A 23,337-nucleotide genomic window follows, 5' to 3' on the forward strand; every position below is an offset into this window, starting at 1 on the left:
CACCTTGACAATAGCTAATTAGAAATTCAAATTCATTTCTGCATAGCATTAGTTTCCACTTGCTCAATAATGATCGTTACAGCTACACAAAAAATTTCATAGCATTATGTTTTCAATTTCTGTACTACACTGTTATCAAAACTCAAGGCTTAAATCATTCTTATTTTGCTGCAGAGAGGCAGATAATGTTGCAAAACCTTTCACAGTATTCAGTGTATAATTTAATACACAAATTCAGTTTAAGTTCCTCATGCTTATAAGTTTAGCAGTAACACTGTTAAGATAACTCTGATAAAAATATGACTTCAGATGATTTATGACTTTCACAAAAGCTTATATTAATTCAAAACTTTACTAAATTCACACATGGATGAACCTAACAAGCTATTTTAGATTTGCAGACCTCAATGAATTACTTTACCAATTCACATACTCCTTATGTATTATAGAAACATGGTGAGTTATTTTTTCATTCAGGGATGTATATTTTTTCTTTCTAGTTTTTCCAATGTGTTTGAAAATACTAGAAGACTGTGTGTGTATAGGAAGGAAGCAGTTTCCAAATTTACGGTCTTAGAGGGATGTATAGTACACAGTTTTTCACAGTGATTTCATTTTCACTCTTTCTCTCTCTGGTGAGTTTTCCATAGCCTCATATAAGCCTATTTCTTTCAGCGTATTTGATGTGGAGAGAAGGCACCCAAAATACTGTGAGCAGAGTTATAGCCAGTTTGGGGAAACTAATTAATACAGCAGTTTATTGGTATAAGACTGGTATTCCTTATATCAGCGTAACTAAGGCTAGGTTTACATTGCATATCTGTTATACTATCAAGCATATCTCAGCCAGAAAGTGGTAACTAGTAGCAACTTTTAAAAAATCACCTTCTATCTACAACTCACTGATCACATTGCTAGTTCCTAGACCTGGACTGTGTTTCGTCAGCTCAGGGCCGGCAAGGGCTGAGCAAGCCCCTGTATCTGCCAACAGTTAATTGAAAGAACTTGAGCAAGTTACACAGAAACTTAAGTTAAGAGGCAGAAGTTTGAAGCTGAGTGAGAAACAGCTTTCTCTGAAACTTTTTCTGGGCTGTAGCTGGCCGTGTGATCCCTCCTCCATCACCACGTTGGAGGGAGCTAACCCCCTTGGCTCTGAACAGGAATGGCTCAAGGAAGGAGGACCCACACAGGCACCTACGACTTTCAGCTGAGGTGTGACAGTTAATAGCTATCTGTCTCTCAGATCTTAGTCACTGCTTCCCAGCTCACATATGCGGCTGACATGGGTACAAATTTGGAGGCACCAGCAGTGGTTCTGGCAATTCACTGCATCCCCACTCCGGGCTCAGGACTTGGCCAAAAGCGCCGTGCAGGCATAGCCAGTGCAGTCCAGCATCAAGATATCTTACGTTCATTCTTTTTTACCTTGCTGTTCTATCCTACTGATCTTCTTATTTTGCTGCATGGCCTATTCCTGCTATTTCACTTTGCAGTTAGTCCTTAGACGAATGCAAGCCTAATAATTTTATGTTAGTGGGCGTCTGATCCATGTCATACTTTGGGAAGCTTAATATTTGATTGGATTAAAACTTAAGTTTATTAAAATAAATGAACTAGTCATCTCACGTTTAGTGTTTGAAAAGGAGGAATAAAAAGGAGGTAACTTCCTTCATTTTCTAATTTTATATTTCTAAATGAAATTCTGCCTGATTAAAATAGCTTTTCTTTTAGGTTAAGTGGCGTTCCTTTTTTTTTTTTAACAAATCTATTTCTGCTAATTTCTACCACCTTACTTCTGTATCATGTTAAGATACATGGTTGTATCTTAATTTTCCAGGATATTCAAAAACTTTTAAAATAAAAATTCATGTTGTTTTCATTGCTTTAGCTCCTAGAACCCTCAGTGTGAAATAGTTCTCTGTTAAGTGAAGGCAGGTGCTGACATTAAAATTGCTCACTACTACAAGTAGATACATAAAGCAGAATTTTTAGAGTCAAGTCTGACTGAAGTCAATGGCAAACTCATATTTCAGTTTGAACAAATAGTGTTAGATATTGAATATACACATGGCAAACAGCAGAGCTTGGCTGTTGAGTGTAAAAGATTTCAGTCAGAAAAATGAGGGAAAGTTAGCAAGAGTCTTGGTGAGATGTAAGTGTCATCTGATCTTTGTCCAGTATTCTCTCAGTGTCAGCCAAGATCAGCCAACCTGAGAAACTCTCTGTCCAGAGCGCTATGCAAACTGAAAGGGGTGATTGCCTAAAGGGTTGTGGGACTTGTTATGGGATGCAGCCAGAAGAAACTTTTGGCACTGCATATAATTTATTTAGGGATGTTTTAAGGGGATTGTGAGAAAGTGCAAAACTTATGAGATGTTTAGGGGAAGCACCAAAGCAGGGAAAAAGAGGGATCAAGGTGAATCAAAGGTGAACAAGCATGAGGAAACAGAGAAATAAAGGGATAAAAGTGGCCAGCCTGATGCAAACAGGTGAGTACACTTATCTGACTGAGCCCTTTACTTGATCCCTGCAGCGTGTCCTATCTTATTATTCAATTCTATTTCTCGCTCTCTTCTGCGTGGGTGGCTCCTCATGGGACAGAGAGGCCATGGGTCCAAGGAGCCTGTAGGACTAGGTGCCAGCAACTGCAGGACACCAGCCTGGGCTGGCGTTGGCCAGGCAACTGCTGGACAGACAGAGTATCTAAGACCAGCTCCTGGAGACACCTGAACAGAATGTGTCTGCGTAGCCAGCAGACTGCCACTCTTATCAGCCGGACGGGAGGAACAGTACAGGGCCATCTGCGTTGCTCGTGTCTGTGTGAGCGCAGACTGTATTTAATGCAAGCACTGATGAAAGCATTGCTTTGTGCCTGTGTTGATCTCTGTTGGCCAGCCACTTTGTACTGTGTGCATGAGTGCACACCTGTCGGGAATTATGTGTTCAGCCTTGGTACCGGCTGGACCTGGAAGCAGGGACCTGCAGCAGCCTTGCCTCTGTCAGGCGGGACAAAAGAAATCCCAATGGATTCAGCACCCTCTAACAGTGGTCAGGCAGATTTTAGAAAGAGAATAAGAACTGTATCTGAACTAAGTTTCCATGCTAACATTAAACATGTTTAGGAAGTACATTGTCATACTTACCAGGGATAGCTGATTTATTGTCCCTGTGAATGTTTCCTTTTTCTCATTATGTCAAGGCTGTAAATAATACAAGTGTTATTTACACTTTACACACTAACCTGTGCCAGGTTAAACTATTCTGATTTTACAAATTTAGTGTTCTACGCACCCCCTAAAAGCCATGAAACCCTTTCCTAACAACAGCAATGTTAACTTGATGAATTAGGGCAATTTTCTCACCTTTCCAAAGGCTGCTATTTGATGCAGTCTGTATATTCCTCATCTTACCAAATGCATGTTTGCATCCACATTAGGCTGTTTGCTTCAGGTTTAAGCCTCTTTGTCCACTTGTCTGTTCCGGAATAGTCACACCATTCAGATGATTCTTAATTGCTAGATGTGAAAAATTAATCACTGTTTTCTGCTGTGCAGTCTTTTATGTTTAAAATATATAAAAGTCAATCCCTAATAAGGTTTGTGGGAATGATAGCTACAAAGCAATTCACACATATAATGAATGGTGGTATCCAGACATGCCAGCTGTACAGCTCTCCTCTCCACAAACCTGACCTATAGTTGCCATTTACATACTTAATAATAGATAGTTCCAACATTAATGAAATATTTAAAGCATAGGAGTGGCTATCAAAACTGAGAGGAATGATTGCTACATCACGTGGTTGCACTGCCATTCAGAGGGGCCTCAACAGGCTGGAGAAATGGATGAAGAACCTCATGAAGTGCAACAAAGGGAAACACAGAGTCCCGGGGAAAAATAACCCCATACGGTGGTGCAAACTGCAGGCTGACCAGCTGGAAAGCAGCTTAGCAGAGAAGGACCTGCCAGTTCTAGTGGGACACAAGTTGGACATGAGCCAGAACTGCACCCACATGGCAAAGAAGGCCAACAGTGTCCTGGGCTGCATTAGGAAGAGCGTTGCCAGCAGGTCAAAGAGGGTGATCCTTCCCCCCTACTCAGCTCTGATGAAGCTATACCTGGAGTGCTGGGTCCGGTCCTGGGTTTCCCAGTAGAAAAGAGACATAGACATACTGGAGTGAGTCCCGCAAAGGGCCACAAAAATGATTAAGGGACTGGAGCATCTTACATATGAGGAGTGGCTGAGAGGGCTGGGACTGTTTAGCCTGGAGAAGAGAGGTTTTAGGTTGCATTATCAACGTAGATAGATATCTGACTAGCCAAACTTTTCTCAGTAATGCCCAGGAACAGGATGAGAGGCAATGGGCACAAACTGAAACACAGGAAGTTCCATCTGAACATAAGAAAACACTTTTTTTACTGTGAGGATATTAAACCCTGAAACAAGTTACCCAGAGAAGTTGTGGAGTCTCCATCATTGGAGATATTCAACACCCAGCTGAATAGGGTCCTGGGCAACGTGCTCTAGGTGACCCTGCTAGAGCAGGAGGTTGGGCGAGACAACCTCCCGAGGTCCCTGCCAACCCCAGTGGTTCTGTGATTCTATGCTTCTTATAAGCCAGATACTATCACTTTTATTCATCTTATGTAGCATGTTACTTAATAAATTGTTCTGTTGACATCAGTACGACTTTCAAAGAGCAAGGTACCAAACAAACTGAAAAATCTGGCTTTTGGAGAATATTTCAGTCTAATTACTTCCATTTCTCCCATGAAAAGAGTGTGAATAGAGTACTTTTTCACCACTGGAGTGGTGTTTCTATAAGAATATATAAAGGAAACCGAAGGATTAGGGCCTATATTTATCTCCTACAAGTGCTGAATGGCATTCTGAAATACAGTCACAGTTCGCTGCCTATGGCCAAAGAAATAATGTCTCTGCACTAGATGCATAAACACAGAGAATATGCTGGGGTTAATGTGCCAGGTCTAAATGAATAGGCTATACCCATATGATGTCTTGCTGTAGGCCAAAGCAAGGATTAAATCAATCCATACAAGCAATGTTCTTGAGCTGCTGTAAAATATCAATAAGTGCAAATACATAGAATTTGAGATTATGATATATGAAAGTTATCTTACTGGAGGAGAGCAATTGCTGGTTTCGTCTTGGCGCTTGAATATATCGCATACATGTTATTATTTTTACAAAGAAAGCATACAAAGCAGTGTCATTAATGAAAATACTACCCTCTGCCTTTTCTTTCTTTTTTCATGTTGACGCACTTGTTCAATTGATTTTACTGTTTTCACAGCTTCTGTTAAAATGTACAGCTACCTTTTTATGAAGTTGCCACGATATTTATGATTCTCTCCAGCAAAGCACTTTTGTGCTCTCTATGGCACCTGAAGTCTAAAAGGCAGAACAGTAGTACAACTGCTTCAAAAAGAATCATGTTAGTTCCACTGTCTCACTGATGAGGATATGAAAGAAACATGCTTTCCTGTTCTCATGATTAGAAGATGAGAAACATGATTATGGCCATAGGTAGCTCGTAGTAACCACACCTCTATAAAGCTGTGTAAGCTAACATTCATTTATATTAGCTAGAATCTAGATTATTTTAGCCTGCAGAGGGATCCTAAACTCTTTCACATCAGAGGTAAAGACTTTTGGATTGCAGGGCTGCACTCATTCTCATCGCACTTATCGTGTACAAAAAAGGACTGAGAGTCCTTAAAAGAGCTGCGTAATAGAGAATTTAAGAGCTAGAATAGAAAAATGGGTAATGGTGCCTCCCTTGGAGGCTGAGATACTGGTGGTAACAAAGGAGAAAAAAATGATAAGGGAAAAAATCATCACCGTGGTTTCCTTCCTCCAGCTGTAATTGTTAATGCTCGTATTTGTGATAGAATCTGAACTCTCTGTGCTTGAATATTTAACAAGAGAACTGCCCCTGGGGGGGAAGCCTTACATGGAAACTCTGGACTTGCCTGATGTTCTGGGATTTGTTTCTTAGACGCACAGCTGCGGATCTAAACAAAGGACAATCAAACTTTAAGTGAGCTGTATGTCTTTGAGAACTCTAACTGCAGTTTTTTGAAGGTAAGCGTACTTCCAAGAGAGAAGAGTGAAGAAGTCGTTCTGTACATTTCAAGAGTAAAAGCATTCATTGTTCAGGGAATTTTGTACTCTACCCTTTGCCACAAACAAATGGCTAACATTACATAACAGATCTTTCAAAATTTAGCCTAAGAGGCTTTCTTCTACTTCGTAGCCTTTTCAATTATTAATTCAGCTGAGTATTTTATGTTTCATATGATACAGTGCAGTGTTTCTCATTCCCCCTTTGAAAAGTCTTTAAACTAAAGCAAAAACAAACACCTACACCCATAATTAAGCACCTAAGTAATTTTAGTCTGATTTGCAAAGTTAACAGGTACTTTAAGTCTCTCTGTCATCAGCAGAAGTTGTGGATGGACACTTTCTCAACATAGAGACCTGGGTTGACTAACTACAGGTAGGGAAGTTGATATTTTTTGGCCAATGTCCAATAACTTTATTTCTTCTGCTGTAACAAATCTTTAGTCTAATACTGGCAAATGTACATGTTCATTAAGTATATAGCCAATATTTGGCTCTGACACAGGAAAACTTTAAGGCATGATAATAGCTAACAATGGGTCCTAGCTTAACGGACCTCTTCTGAAGTTTCACCGGCAGCTGAGGTCTAAGTGTCTATTTCAAACCTATCACTATGGCAGGCTGAAGCTAAAAGGCTGGTGAGCAGCTATGAGTGTTAGGAAGCTTTAAGAGAGTTGGTTCGGTTCAGCACAGAGATCCACCTTGCACCTGCTAGAGCTCCATTTCCAAGTGCAGAAGGTCAGGAATGAACCGTGAGCTCATCACAAGTAAACCACAAAGAGATATCAGATAATAACTTAGGCTATATCAGTAGCTAGTAGTTAGGCCTCTATCAGTAGCTGCAATAGACCAGATATGGACCTGAGTGTATTTGTAGATTTGTTACCTGTTTGTTCATTATCAATGTTGCTGCCTGGTTATAGTTTAGATCCAAAGCTTCCTCACTGTGCTTAGGAACAGCTAAGCGTAAGATCTCTGCTTGTGCTGCACTGGTGCACAGTCAGCCCTGGCCTGAGACCTCCAAACCACAAAGCTTGATATAAGAGCTTATGCTTTCTTCCCTCACGGTGGCTCTAGCACTTGCTGAGCCCCAAGTCTGTGCGTGCTTTTGCTGTGTACACACAGTGAATGGGAGGCACTGAGTACAGGCTTGGAATCTGTATTTGTTTTACTAAGTAGATTAAACCTGAGGGGCTGTGACAGTAAAAGAAATCCTAGTAAATTAACTCTTTACCAGCTTGACATGCTTGGATCAGTACGCTGGCTGAGGGAAAAATACTTCAAGTCAAACTGTTCCAGCAAATGCAAATAATTCTGGAGATCACCTATGTCACAGCAGCCATATGTACTTCCAGTCTAGTGAGGCATTTGGGAGGTTTAATTGGAACCTGGAATTCTGCTGGCTATCTTCAAATAAATCTGCCAAATAGGCTGGAGCAAGACTATCCCTTTCATCTGGATGCCTACCATGCAAAGGGTGTGCAAAGATACATTCCTATATGCCTCTTGCTAGAAACCTTGCTTACAGGACTTTGAGTGGTTTAGACATGGTGAACCCCAGAGTCCTACTCCAAGAGATAATTGACCTCATCAGGAGACAATCTCTCCTGTAGTGTCATTTAAAATATTTTACCTGAACGTATTGGTTAATAAGTAATTATGAAAAAGTATTATTTTAGTCGTTAGTTGATAACTTGGTTTAGCACACAGCCGGGCACACCTTAAGATAAATCTCAGCTCTCTAAGTGATATCAATGGTGTTAATCAGTAGGAAAGTAATTTACTTTAAAGTCCCCACTATTTTTATTTTTGCATTACTAAATAATCTAACCTTCAGTGGGGGGAAATGCTTCTACCGTATAGATTTAGAGAAAAACTTGTGAATGTGGTTCCTACCTGTCGATGTGTTTGTTTGTTTGTTTGTTTTTCTTTTAAGGCAATTTAAAAGGACTCCTACACTTATTTAAAGTCTCGCAATGTTTATAGCAATTTGCAAATATGGGGAAATAAGTCTTTTTTTTCCATTTTATTTCAAAATGGCTACAATTGGCACTGATAACACTGCTATAACAGTGTAAAATTAAAGGAATTATACTACGTATTAGGTACCATAAAACATACAAATCAGTAAGTTGCCATCTGAAATTACTAACACTCTGAGTAACTATTTATATTGTTAATAAACAGGGTAATATCATCAAGCTGCACTCCTAATTAGTCAGTGTTATCAAAAGTTGTTAGCATCCTAATTTCCCTCCTTCTAGCCCTTGCTTCTGTTATTCTCACTGATTTGATTGTAAATTCTGGTCAAAGATATCTGATTGAATGTACATGAAATGGCTAAGTAATGAACTCCTGATCTGACTGCTTATTCTGAATGCTAAGACGCAAAGCCTGTTCATTTCATTATTGAATGGTACGTTGTAAACATGTTTGGTGATTTGGAATACACTTAAACATTGAGCTTTTAGACATTAAGTAAAATTTTATGATTCAAATATGGCTGTAGAATGGAAGCTGAAAAAAAATCTAATGTTGTGTCAGGCACCTAAGAGGCCAGTACAGTACAAATAACTAAAAATGTTTAACTACTGTTAATTCTTAATGATTTACAACACCAGGACCTCAGCTGAAGTCCAAATTATGAAAATTATTACTCTGGTGTCATTTGCTCAGAGACTATAAGGTCTCCTGTCTTATAGTTTATCTTATCCCCACGACATTGTTTGAGAAAATGAGTAATTTAATGAAATCCCTTGATTCATCTTATGTAAAAAAAAACATAAAGATGTTCTTTTTTTTTTTTTCTGAAAGAGGAATGCCACTATCTCATCCGGAATTCTAGTCATTGGAAACTCCATCATACTGTGGATTTTTTTTTTCCAGAGACCATGATACTAACAATTTTTCTTTTTGATCTTCTGCAGAGCAAACGATAATATTAAGACGACATAGTCTTTCTAAACTAGGTTAAACATATTCATTTGATTAGTGCTAGCAAAATTTTAACTAAGGGCAAATGGGAAACGGGCAGCCCTTTCCAACTTTCAGTAGACCAGCGGTTAGGACACTGTCAGCAGTTTAGGGGTTCCAGGATTAAGTTCCTTTTATTCTACCCTGGGTCATCTGGACTAGAAAGAGCTGGACGTCAGCCCATGTCATTTCTTTCCTGACAACAAAGAGACAAGAACACTTGTACCCTTTCCCAAATTTAAGTAGTCAAGCAACAATATGTAAAAAGAACAACAAAAAAATGGCTTGTTTTAGTGAAGACCTTCAAATAACTTTTGCATCATTTCAGTGTGGAAAAAAAAGCTTCAAAAGAAATTCTGCCAAAAAGCTATTATAGTACAGAGCTAGCTTAAACTGTTTCAGCTTTTATATGACCCATGCCGTTTAACAGTACTTTATGGCTGATTGGGTTAGAAGGCCCTACAAAATCTAGCAGTTATTGGCTCAGATTTTCATTATCTCCTATGAGGACTACAGGAGGACTTATGCAAATGTCAGTTTTGTACCATATCTAAATCTGAACCTTACCTGATCTTGACAACTTGAACGTGAATCATTGTCTACGATGTTCAAGGGAGGGCAGATGACACAGGCTGGTTGCTGTTTTTTTATACAAGACTTAATTCTAAGTGGGAGACTAGAAGAGCAATCATAGCTGAAAAATGTCATGTAGGCAGACAAGGAATTTTTCTTTGAAGGTACCTCCAAGAACTAAGAGACCTGTTTAGACAAAGCCATTAAGTCTGACTTGTAAATCAGGATGCCTTAGAAATATGATACATTGTAGGAGCTAATTACAGTCTCTGAAGTCTTTTCAGCAGAACTTGCCAGTGTAGCACTGCCCAGTAGCATCTTTCGCACCCCTGCCATATTTTCTGTCTCCATTCTCCCCTAAACCCACTGTATAGGGTCCCAAATCTACAGAAAATGCTCAGCTGCCCCATTTATTATCACCCTCAGAACACCTGACAGTGCTCAGGCAGTCACCAAGATCAGGTCCAACGATAGTAAGTACTGGAGGTTGTGCACAACAGGTATCCCTTTTCTGAAAAACATTAACTGCCAATGTTTAATTCAAAATCATTCAAATTCAGGTAATATTGAATGAGATCGTTTGTCATTTGATCCATTTTGTCCATTCTCAGCAGACTCAGCTTTATTACTAGCCTGAGCAAACTAGAGAACCTTTCTTCATCATAATCATAAAACACATTCTTTTGTCATTAATTAGAAACAAGTGGGTAGGAAATAATATAGAGGCCATAAAACCCAGTGATGTATTTTCAGCTCAGGGCAATAGCTTTTTCCTTCAATTTCCAGAACCTTTTGATACATCTGGAAAAAGAGGTATTATTGTTTTGTAACAAACACTTCTCTGCCCTACCTTTTCTACTGCTTTCTGTAACCCAGAAATGAGCCCCCTACTTGTGACAGGGAAGAAAAGCAGCTGCAGATAATAACCTCTTTTAAAAGCATCTCGTCTTCCCCCCCCCCCCAGTACGTGGCAACAGTCACTGTGATGGAGCGCTTAGTACCTGTCCACACTTCAGACCTTTCCTTTTCACAGGTTAGCTCTTGTCCCACAGTGGTCTAGATGTCCCAGCATGGGGAAACCTGTCTAAGCTAATAAATTCAGCTTCATGACTAATTCCAACAGGACAATTTTGCCTACATGTCACTTCTTGGTTACAACAGCTAGAAAACAAAGGCACCGTAAGCAAACTTGTGAATCATGGGGAAGAGGTAGAGGGTAAGATGCGAAGTCCTCAGTAAAGGCTATTGCACACTGTTCAGTGAGAATACCCATCATTTGGTACATTACAAAGACAAGACTTTTATGCCTGCACTAGAACGGTTTGCAATGGTGGCAGAATGACTGTATTTTTGTTACAGAAAGAGATAGTAGATTTTCTTGAGGTGAACTCCCTGGCCAGGGTGCCACATATTCAGAGGCACAGTGTGCATGTGTGTGCAGGGAAGGAATTACACCAGAAAAAAAGAAATCATCAGTTCAACATTGCCATAGCAACCATAGCACAGCAAACATGCACGGCTTTCTGCAGAATCATAACAAACAGAAGTGCAAAATCACTTTCCATGCTATATCACAAAAATATATGACTACAGCTGAGATAAGTATACAGCCCTAATTGCCAGTTCTCCTGATTAGGAGAATTCATATCGCATTCAACTCTTCTCATGCATGAGCATCCAAAAATATAACTATTACACCTACGCTTACACACACACCCCCACAGATGCAGGTCGACCGTTATCTTCTCTAGAGAAGGAAGCAATCTTCTTTTTCTTTTTAACCCAAAGATTTCCCATGTTTCTAATGTTGCATGTAAGGAAGAGCTTGGACCCTAGATGATAATCATTCTTTAATTTATGCTTTCTAAAGAACTAGATGAGAGGATACAAGTTAGTTCCTATACTGAAGTTCTTTTGTCAGCCTTTAGCGCTTACTGGGAACAAGATTCTTTCAAACCAATGGCAAAGATATGTATATTCATAGGGTGTCTGTGCATATTGCAGGGAAAAATTTTGACAGGCTCCTTGGAGAGCTAGTTTTTGTTCTAGGTCTTCTTGTTCAATAGCCTAGATTTTAATTTTATTTTTCCAACAAGCTCAGGGAGAAGAGAGTTGGGTACAATACGATTAGTGAATAGTTTGAATAATTTAAAATAGATAACTATATAAAAACAAGAGTCAGTTAACTAATAAAATGTGATCAGAAAAAAAGGCTAAACATAGAAATCAACATTTCACAGTAGAACATTGTGGACCATTTTATATGGATCATTTTTATTTTATTTGTACCAGTGACTCATTGATTATTAACTATTTCTGTTATGTGATTGGTCTCTAGCATCACAAAACATTGTTCCCGATCAGACTGAACAGATGAAACTGATGTGCATTCATGAAAGAGAATTTTGTTTTCTGGACTTTTTAATCATATTAATTTTAAAATGGAGAATGAATAAAAGATTACATAAAAATAGATGAATAGCTTTCTATCTGAGAAAATATTTTAAAGTAATTTTTTCAGGGCTTATTTTGCTCTGGATGAAAACAGTAACCAACATTAGAATTTGAAATAGACAGCACTGCAAAATTACATTTCACTAATAATTCCTTCTACTGATACACATTCCCTCTAGCAGTTGGGCTAATGCCAGAACAGAGGATAGATTGTGAGGATACTTGAATACTTTATTTCTAAAAAAATAGATTTATATTGGTTTTAATGATACGTGAAGCATAGTGCTGCGTAGTAGCGAAGAAGAACCATGGTACTGGTACATTCTCTGCTGATAGCTGCACACAGCCACCCTTTTTCTACTGAAACCAGGGACTGTGTCATTGTCCAAAGCATCTCCAGTTCTCCCCATGAATGTTTTTAGCTCATAAGCTTTTCCCTCTTAAACTGGAGTTACTGCCTGATTGAGAGGGTGGGTGCTATTTTCTTACAAAGTGAAAGAAAAATACACATTGCAGAGTGGCAATAAGAGATTTGGAAAGATCATGCTGGTTAATGAATGTCATTTCACCAATTATAGTTTGGCCAGTGTATATTGGCAGCACTCACTGAGTTGAGGAAATGAATTAATTATGTACAACCAAATATATTACAGTCTACCTCAAGCATTTAAACCTTAAAGGAAAGATAAGAAGAAGGGAGTGTAGAGTGGAAGAAATGAGAGGAAACAACTTTAAAAAAATCCTGAACTTCAGTTCAGGAAGCAGCAAATCTCCCTTTACTAATGTTTATCCAAAACTGTTTAGCTAAGATAATAAAAATGTCCTGCTTGCCATCATAACTTATTTTCATGACCTACATTAACTGTTATGGATGTTTCCCATCAGTACAGATATATCTTTTATCATTTCAGAATGTATCAACAATGTTTGCCAGACAAAGCCATTAAAAGCAACTGTAACAATAGACAGAAAATTTTATCAACAAAGCTTACTAAAAGCAACAAAAAGGAAAGCAGAAGAAATTTAAACAGCAGAATAAAAATAAGGATTCAAGACACCTATCAGACTCTGCATATTCAACAACAGTTTTTGTTCAACAATGCTTTATGAATGTTTCCTGAAAAATTATTTTAAAAGAGAAAGAAAAAAGATTCTTTTACCACCAGAAGATTTTCTTGCAAAATCATGTTACCCAAAGTATCTTGGTGTTGCCAAGATGAAAAATGCATTTTGTTTTTAATTAGCTGAAAACTGCAAAAAGTAAGGAAAAAAAGAAAAATTTAAAATATATAAAGTAAATGCAATTAATGCAATTTACAAAAAAACTTAAATTCTTATTTTGTCTCAGTGTACATAAGTGATTGTGAGAATTTTTCAACCACAGCTGCCCAGATTACCTTTAATCCTGCCAGGATTAGGGCTTGGTCTACACTCAATTTGGATGATAAATGAGCATTCTCACTCTCACATAGTGTTCTACCTCTTCTCAGTTTTATCTTTTGGACAAATGGCAATTGATATTATGGGATACAGAGTGTATCTAAAAACTCCGTATCAGAGTATTAAGGATCCAGCATCTGAGAACCATGTTCAATCAGTCAAAGTAGCATTCTGCTCTAAAAAATATGCACACACACACATATAAATATATGAACAGGATTAAAACATCAATTTCCTTGCAAAGAATGTTGTAAGAGTTTCAGTTCCATTTGAACTGCATTTGGTTTAAGAAAGGATTAGACAAATTGGAAAATTCTACTTAAGGAGAGCAACAAAAAGGGTATTTTTAATTAAGACAGAGCTTGCAGGAAGAATGAAAAGTCTTTATTTCTGGGAAAGGTTTTATAAAGAGATGATCGGTTTTAAGTTTCTCAGTTACAAGTCAACTGATCAGCTAACTTGTAGAAGATAAGACTTAGGTTGGGTTTAGAGGAAGAGTTTTCAACAAGAATGATACCCGAGTCTCAGATCAGGCTCTGTACGGATATTGTGTAGTCTCCTTTATTATAAGCTGTAAGAACAGGTATAATGAACATCTGTTCCAGGTGGGCAAGGAATATTTATCCTTTCCAAGAGATGGAATGTGTTTGCCTATATAAAAAAAGTGATTCTCTGAATTAAATATGTCATAATATCTTATGATATCCAAGATATTAGGATCTAAAACTGTCAACTTCTTTCCTCCCTCATTACTTGCAAAATATAACTCAGCTTCCTGCACAGAATTACGTGCTATAGATTCAAGTAATGATTTCTGTCTCGGTAAAGAGAACGATAACATATATTTCGTGCTTGTCATCCATGGACTGAAAAATAAAGCAGATATATTTTAAGACTGTGCTCAGGCTTATTTGATGACTCTGGGAAAATTTGATGCTTATCTTCAACAACACAGACTGATTCAGAACTTATTAGAAATTAATTGTGTTCATTTGCTCCCTAGAATGTAGTATCATCACTTAAACCACATACTCTGCAAGGATAGTTGAAATCATTTAGCCAATGAATAAAACAAACATTAAAAATAGAAATCAGGTTTTCATTATATTGAGCAATTTTTGGTGATGCTGATTCCTGTAAGACTAGGAATGAAAATTAGATATCCTAAGTGGCAGAGAATACCAGTGGAGTCAGATAGAGATTTGTGTTGAGACCTATGCTGTTCAAGGTTTTAATAAATCACATGGAAAAAGGGATTGACTAGAGAGGCAACAAAGTTTGTACACAATACTGAAATAATTAGAGTAATGAGGGAAGAAAACTTTCGGGAATTGTTGAGGAATGCTTTCACAAACACTTGAAAGAAAAAATGGCAGACTGGACCTGAAACTGCTAAATGCAAGGAAAAATGTCTGGTATAAAACAACTATATGTACACCATGATGTACTATAAATTGACAAATACTGTGCAGGAAACGCAATTTGGCGTCTTTGTGGGTGGAATTAAAGTATCAGATCAATTCTCAATAGCAATCCAACAAGGAAATAAAATGTTAAATATATTAGGGAAAGAATCAAGAATAATTCCTTCCACTATTACGCCGTAGAATAAATCTGTAGGTGTACCTACAGCTCCAGACCTTCCAGCTTTTGTAATTTTGTCTGCAAAAAGGTACAGATTAACTAAAAAGTGGCTGAGAAAGGTTACAAGGATGACCAGAGCTATGCAGGAGGTTTATGTACCAGGAGGGACTAACTAAAACAGGACTCTTCTGCTTAGAAAAGAGAAGATATGAAAGAGGTGAATATCAAGCAATTCTCTATGTTTTCTTTTTGTTTCTCATGACAGAAACACGAAGGACGCCCAATGAAATTATCATGCAGAGTGCAATTAAATGAAGTAATTCATTGCCACAGGGGGTTGCAGACGACAAATTATAAATGGGATGGGAAAGTAAATTTTGAAACAAATTCACGGAAGAAAGGTCCAGTAGGGACTATTAAGTATGCTGATGCAAATGCAGTCTCTGGCTCAGGAAGTCCCTAAACTGTAGATTGCTGAAAGCTGGAATGGCACACCAGGGAAAGCATCACTGTATAATTGCCCAGTTCCTGTCCTTTTTTTCTGATAAGCATCTGCAAAAGGTTACTGCTAGAGACAAGGCACTTGTCTAAATGGATCTTTGATTTCATTAGCACAACTATTCTGAAATTCTTCTGTTAACAGTGATGTAAAGAAGACATCAGACCTTAGTATTAAAAAAGTATATTTAAAAACCACTGAAACATTGCCTATTCAGATAAAAGGTCTGAATAGTTTGAATATATTAATAAGAAATAATAACGCAATGTTTAATCGTCAGGTTGCCTTGTGGTTTATTACATTTACGTCAAGTATATGAGCCGTATTGTCCCTATTGGAAATCATTTATTTCAAAAATATCAGAACTCCTAAATCCAAAGGTCTTGAAAGTTTTATTGTTTGCATACAGTTCTGTTCCTGTTGTGTATGTCAATCACATCTTCTGCCAGTTGCCACCTCTTTCATCTTCAGGGAAATTTTCTTATGAAAGGAGTTCATAAGCAGTTCATAAGAGGTTCAGGAAATTTACAATACTTGTTATCCCCCAAAATATAAACACAGTTCTCTCTACAAAATGAATATGACAAAAGTTTATACCAACTTTAAATGTAATGAAAAAAGATAAGGTTGTATTTTAGGGTGCTTAAGCAGAAAGCAGAAAGAATCTGGGAGTTATCTCTAGGAGTCACATTTTACAGAGGTCAAATATTAAGAAGGACCTCCATTTCTTTATCTCACCTTTCAGAAGTTCATTGGAGAGTGTGTATTTATCGATCAAAGGCAGCCTAACAAGCCTCCATCTTCAGCAGGCAGGAGACACATTTTTTTACATTAGCGAAAGAAATATTCAAATCTTGATATCTCAGCTTTTTCACAGCAATGTCCCCTGCTTACAGAAGTCCACTCCGCAGCAGCTGAGGAACTCCTACCTGTTGGCAGTTCTCTCACTAGGCAGTGCTGTCTGCTTTGATTTCTCCAGCACAGTTTCATGTGTGAGCAGTCAAGACCTGGGCAAACGCCTCCAGGAGCAGGTTTGCTGCCTGCAGAAGGCCACACGCAGGTGCCAGCAGAAGAGGAGGTGTATGCCAGCACTTGCAGAGTCCTTGCCTGTGAGGCCAGTAAAAGAAAGAAAAAAGAATCCTGTTTTGTTGCCTCGTTTCCTTTATCTACCAGATGCCCTTAAGAAGCTGTGATATTGACCCTTCACCCTGCTGCGGGCTCCGTCTAGAGTTGCCATGTGTGAGAGCAACCAGCACAAACAAGTGGCCGTCACACGTGCATGGTCCATGTGTCCATGCCAGCCAGCCTGCATGAAAGCCCTTGTGATGCCAAACTGTAGAGGTGACATTGTTGTAAAGCTTTGGCACATCCCAGCATTGAGGACAGCTGGTGCCTCTTAGAGCTAGACAGCAGAGGTGGAGCAGATAGCTGCAGCAAAGAGACGAAGCCCCACGTTTTCTCCCTGCGCTGCACAGGACTGTGGGAAGAATTGAAGGCCAAAGTCTTGCTCCCTCCTGGTCTGGAGCCTTTTAAAACACCATATCTGCCCTAGAAGGCATGTAGAAATCAGGCATGTGTTTCAATTGTAAACAGTTACAGGAGGCAATTTTATTTTGGCCCTGAATTTTGACACCGAGAAGCAAAACAATATGTTATATCCCTCCTTTAGTATCCTAACCTCATGGTGCTGTTTCCCCAGGCAGTCCTGCGATATGAGTGTTTGTAAGTAACAACCCATGCACCATCATAACTTGGTATGGGGACTGTAGACAGGAAAATACCAGCATAATTCACATAAAAGGAGATTTCATTAAACTGGAGTTCATAAATTCTAGGTGTACCTGAAATGGAAGTAAAAGGAAAATAAGTTTTGCTAGGCAGCTGACCAACCTCTCCTCAAAGTAACGAACCCTTCTTCCAGCAGAGAAATGAGAAAATGATTACATTTTGTCAAAAAGCCAGAAACTGCTGACATAATAAGCTGCAATTTATATGAAAAGGATACTTTTCACTTCTCCAGGGTATTAGAGCATTTCATCCATTTCTCTAGACTACATTTGTTAACTCTGAAATAGCTCAAAAGACTAGGAGGATTTAAAAAGCATTGACAACTCTGCAAGGGAAAAAGTGAAGTAACATTTTTATCTCTTCCCCACCTGCTTTCAGGAGGTGTACGCGCTCAGACAACATAGCTTTTATGCATTGTGAAACTCTCATAATTTAAAACTTCATGTTCCACACATTTCATATTGGTTTGACTCTTTCCCCTCCCCAGCACACACAAGCATACAAGTGCAGTTTTCCTGTCTTTTTCAAATCACTCTCTCTTCTAGTTTATTGCGGCTTGTTTTTTACAGTGCTTAAGAAAGCATTTTAATTAACGTTTCGGTCGGAAATCTGTCTCATGATTTTATGATTAAGAACAAAGCTTAAAAGTGACTCAGTGTGGATATTACATATTTTCTTCCAAAGCTCATATTTTTTGACATAAGCTGATTGGCTGGAAATGCATTTGCACCTCAGTGAAGGAATGGCAAAAATGGATGCATTTAATTATTAAACTCTGCTTTATTCAAAGACTGAAAGCTGCATGCTTAAGGAGCTACAAAGAGTGGGGTTTTCTGCTTTTCTAACCAGTTTCTTTGTCCCACTAGACTTTCCTCTGCAAATGGGGATTCTCAGCTGGTATAATCAGCTAAGGTCTGTGCTGTCTTCCTCACTCCTATCTTAACAGAAAGGAAAGAGTAAAACAGAGCAGAAAACAGACACACTCCAAGAACTCTAAGCTGAAGTAGGATTTATGCATGTAAACTAAAGTAGAGAAGTCCCAGAGCTGTTTCATACTGGGATCAGGTTGGTGCATGCTGTTCTGTAAAGAAAGAAATCTGTAATTGGCTTCTAATTGTTCTATCATTCACTCTTTCGACCAAAACAGTTTCTGTAAAGAACCTGGGCCAGTAATTACACAGTTTGCTTTGATGTACCACACCTTAAAATACCATGTTCCATATTATCAGGATTAAAAAAGATTTTTAATGAAAAATGGCATTCCTAAGAAGTGGAGAAGGATGGCTCAGTGATTATCCACATGCTTATATCTCAATAAATAACAATCAGTAACAATTAGTAGTTACATTGATTATTTATTGATTATTTCTATTAAGAAATAAACAGTAGATCAGCAATAAGTTTCTTGAAATAGCATGAGACCTGCATTAAGAAAGATAAATGGGTGTCTTTTTTAAGCGGTTAGAATGGCAAAAGGAATGTTTTTACTAAGGAGACCACTATCTAAAAGTCTGATTATTAATGACTGTAGTTAAGAGAGGAATGTACCTAACCCTGTCACTTTTTTATTTCTAATGTCAGCTTAGCTTTCAGCATGAAACTGAAAATAAGTCATGGAATGATTTAGGTTGGAAGGGATCCCTGTGGGTCATTTGGTGCAACTTCCTACCCAAAGCATCCTCAAAGTTAGACCCAGCTTCAAAGCTGTTGTATCAGGTAGCTCAGGGTCATATCCAGTCAAGTTCTGAATATTTCTGAAGATGGACACTCTAAAACCCCTTTGGGTAGAATTAACAGGAACTTATAATCAGTCAATACAAATGAAGTGAGTAGCAAAGTTGTTGTGGAGAAGAAATTGTCTGTCTCAGCTTTTGGACTAGACCCAACCGACCAAGGTTTTGAAGCTGCAGAACCATCTCGATCTCTAGAATGCAATCAATCTTAAAAAGACTGTTCTTTCCAATCTAATTCTTGATTAATTAGTGACTGGTTTTGATATTTGGGGCACGAGATTACTCAGCAACAATTTTATTAAGCCTTCTGTATATCAGGGCTAGTTGACAGGAAGGCATGACCTGTGTAATTAATGTGGAGTGACTTCTGTTTGGGAGAAAAGAATGGATAGTAAATCTTTTTCTAATATTAACGATAAACTTTGTATCTTGATGCATTCTCCAAAAAAAGCACTGGAAAACCTCCATCATTTTCCATTAGAAGAATGAATGGGTTCAGACTCCAGGCAAGATTTTTTTAATCCAGGAATATAAGTTTAGATTCCTACTCATAGGCACTGGTATTTTTCTTAGCAAGACTTTTGGTCAGATTAGGTTTTCAGATTGAAGCAGATGAGCACATGTGGTTATAAATATTTTTCTTAGCTTAGAAACAGATGATGTTCTAATAACTTTTGCAAGAGGTTGCGTATCACCTTGCAAAACAAGCAGGATGGTCAGGAAACCTAACTGGTTATCTGATGGAGTTTGATGAGTTTATTAATGTGAATACATGGTCCATGCATTCTAGTTCTATATCCCATTTGAGTTATGAAGAAGTTGGTTCAAGTTCAAAGATCTTGTTGAAAATTTTACTGGAATCATAAAAAAAATCCACTTCTTCATGTTTTAAATGAAAAATTCTGGTGGTGGAGTTCTAATTTCAATGAATTTAATTCCAGAAAATAAAATAAAATTTATTAAAAAACAAAAACCATATTTTAAAATAAAGTGTTTCATGGAAGTGAGCAAAAGCAAAAACATTTTAATTAACTTGACATAGATCTTATTTGAGTTTTATTCATGAAAAAAATTTTATTTGTAGCTTTTGTCCATTTGAAATTAGGAACATTTTTTGAAATTTTGAAAAAGCTTCCTAAAAAACTTTCCTAAGCATATCTGCTGCTGGACATATTGCCAGAACTTCACTAGAGCTTAGCAAATGTAAGTAAGTTGCCTGGGTTCTCTGCTGACAGATCAGCAGCAGTGGAGCACACATTGCCTGGTATGTAGGAGCTAGAGGGACATTTTTTGTAAGCAAGCTAAGTCCACTGAGTCAAGGATGAGGAAAGTAACACATCACACAGAAGCAGAAACAAACATTTGTAATAGGCAGTGTGATATGTCGTGCATTTTGCAACATCTGTTTTGAGAGACTGATTTTGTTACACAAATACATTCTGCAAACCATTCTGCTATCAATAAAAAGTGAAAATTATTGAAAGTATTTCTTAGGTACTCTTTAATAATTTAAATTAAAAGTATTTTTTAGGAGAAATATGAAAAACACATGATAAGAAATACGATGGCTATTGATTGGCAATGCATTTCTTTCTGTTTAGAAAGAACAAGGATGCAATTTTTAGATTTACAGGTTTCTCTGCTACTTGAGCGTGCGAAATCTGATTTCCAAACCCACTTCCGAGGGTTTTGATGATTCTTGCTTCAGATGAAAATTCTGCCAGTTTGTATGGAGAAGCAGCTCAGAAGAGTGGAGACTGTCTTACAATGCATTTGTGTCTGTAGACTCATCTCCTCATTTGCTGTATTTCTAGAGGCTGGTATAGGCTAGGTCCCCACTATGTACATTTGATAGAGCTCTGCCTACCTTATGTCAGATGTTTTAAGCACAAGACTGCCATCATATTCTGTAGAAAATGATTCCGCTTACAGATCTTCCTGTGGGGAGAATTAATCTGGCAGTTACGTATCTGCCGCCCTGTCACTTTTATTCATTAAGCTAATATTTCAGAAATATATGTTAGAAATGCACTTTTTCAAGACAGTTTTGCATATTTGTTAATGAAAGAAGTTATGTGAAGCCACTGTACCATTTCTTGTTTTCAAGAACCACCTTCCATGAACATAGTGTATGAAATTAAAAATATTTAATTACCCTCACTATATAATTCCAATATCATGAACTTCAGTATTTTTAGAGTAGATTAATGTAGTACATAGTTTTACTTTCACTAACACGAGAACATTTTAGAATGGTAAGAGATGGTTTAGAGAGAAATAAAAAGACAATAAAATAATTTGAATAGTCTACTCTGAATTAAAATGATGCTAAATCATCCATTAAAAAAGTTACACAAAACCGTATTGTTTCTCCAATTTTCAAAAAAAGTTTCACCAGGTATATCTTAACAGGGGGAGTCCAAGAATGTTTCCGTCCTGCTAGTTCAGGAAATTCATTTTGGGATATGACCTCACGGAGCATCATCCCTCCCTCTTACAGTTTTTATTTAACCTTGGAAAGACCGCTGGGCTCACAGGCAAGAAGATACTTTTGGTATACTCCCATAGGTGTCTGATCTGGATAAGGGACCAGAGCTGAGTGCATGCCATCCTCACAGTGAAGAACAAGAAACTAGTATTATTCGGATTTGTGAGGAGAATTAGGTGAGCACATTTAAGAAAGCATCAGACTAGAGAAAAGCAAGAGCCCAGTCCTGCCAAGCCCTACCAGTCCTTAGGTAAGTGACTCAATCTTTTCCAAGTTGTACTGCCTATGTACACCTACCTTGCTGAAATGCTCAGTCATTGCTCAGATTTTCTTTTTCCATTCTCTTTTTCATCACTCTGTTGGACTTGATTTTTTTTTTTCCTTTTAGGCACAGCTCTTCATTGTGTGTCTTCTTCACTATAACCTCTGTTCAAAAGGACAGTATTTTAAAATAGCTGCTATTTACTTATACAGATATTTTAAATAAGTCACTTAAAAATCAAAGAAGTCAATTAGGTTTGAAGATTAATATTCATTGTACAAACAAAAAAAATCTGAATGGCAACAAAAAATGCTAATAAAGCCAAACACTTAACACTTCATTAGATATTACAGCTTAATAAAAAGTCAAAAATGTCAGAGAGTACAATCTACAGCTAAGTATATATCAAATCTCCTATGTCTACAGAGAAGGTGATTGTTTAGTACCCTGGATGTATGATCCCAAAGCAGATAAAGTACATAGTAGGAATGGAGCAGTATGTATTAGCTATAACCAAAAAACTCTCACATAATACCACATTAGGGAAGTTCTCTGTATGCTGCACAGCAGAGATGGAAAAATGATGTTGTTTAGGACAAACAGGTTAAATCATCCAAGCTTTAAAATCTTTGGAATATCTACAAAGAGAAGCGAGAGCAGAGGTAGCTGTACTTTACCAGTACTTGAATTTACCAATGAGGGTTAATAGACACAGCAGTATGGCATTATGTAAGTGTAAGCTACATCCAGTGTTCAATGAAAGGTCATGCACATACTCCTTTAGTTGATATTATGTTCAGTACCTCTTTCTGAACCATTTTTTTCCAAAGGTGACTCAGACAAACCAGATAATTACTATATTCTGTTTTTCCAGCTTTGATTTTGGCTTATCTCTATGGAGCGGAGTATCTGAGGCTTTAATAGAATTTTGTCTATTAATAGACAAAGACACATCAGCTAGATACTGTCAGGTGACATTATAGTGAATCACTAACAGGTGATCTGCTGCACTGCTTCTTTTGTAATGATCAGGTGCACTGCTTCTTTACACATCACAATTAAGGCCAAGGTGGGAGTGGGCTGTTATACAGCAGTAGTAGACTCAAGGTTTTAACTTACTTATGGACAAAGCTCACAGGAAAAAGATAGAAAGATTAATCTTGCATAATATTCAGCTAGTTTCTCTCAAGCAAATATCATCTTTTCCCACTTTGTTCAGTGAAGAATTTGTCTATCACAGAACTTGCTGACTTCTACGCTTTGAAGATTTCCAGAGATCTCCCTGGTGTGCGACCTACCTGCAGGAGTACACAATGGACTTTCTGGCAATATTGCTTCATAGAGACATCACTCAGCCTTAGTTCCTCCCTAGAGAATAAATTCAGAGTTACACCTCAC

Source organism: Struthio camelus, chromosome 4 (genome assembly GCF_040807025.1).
Source record: "Struthio camelus isolate bStrCam1 chromosome 4, bStrCam1.hap1, whole genome shotgun sequence".
NCBI lineage: Eukaryota > Metazoa > Chordata > Aves > Struthioniformes > Struthionidae > Struthio > Struthio camelus.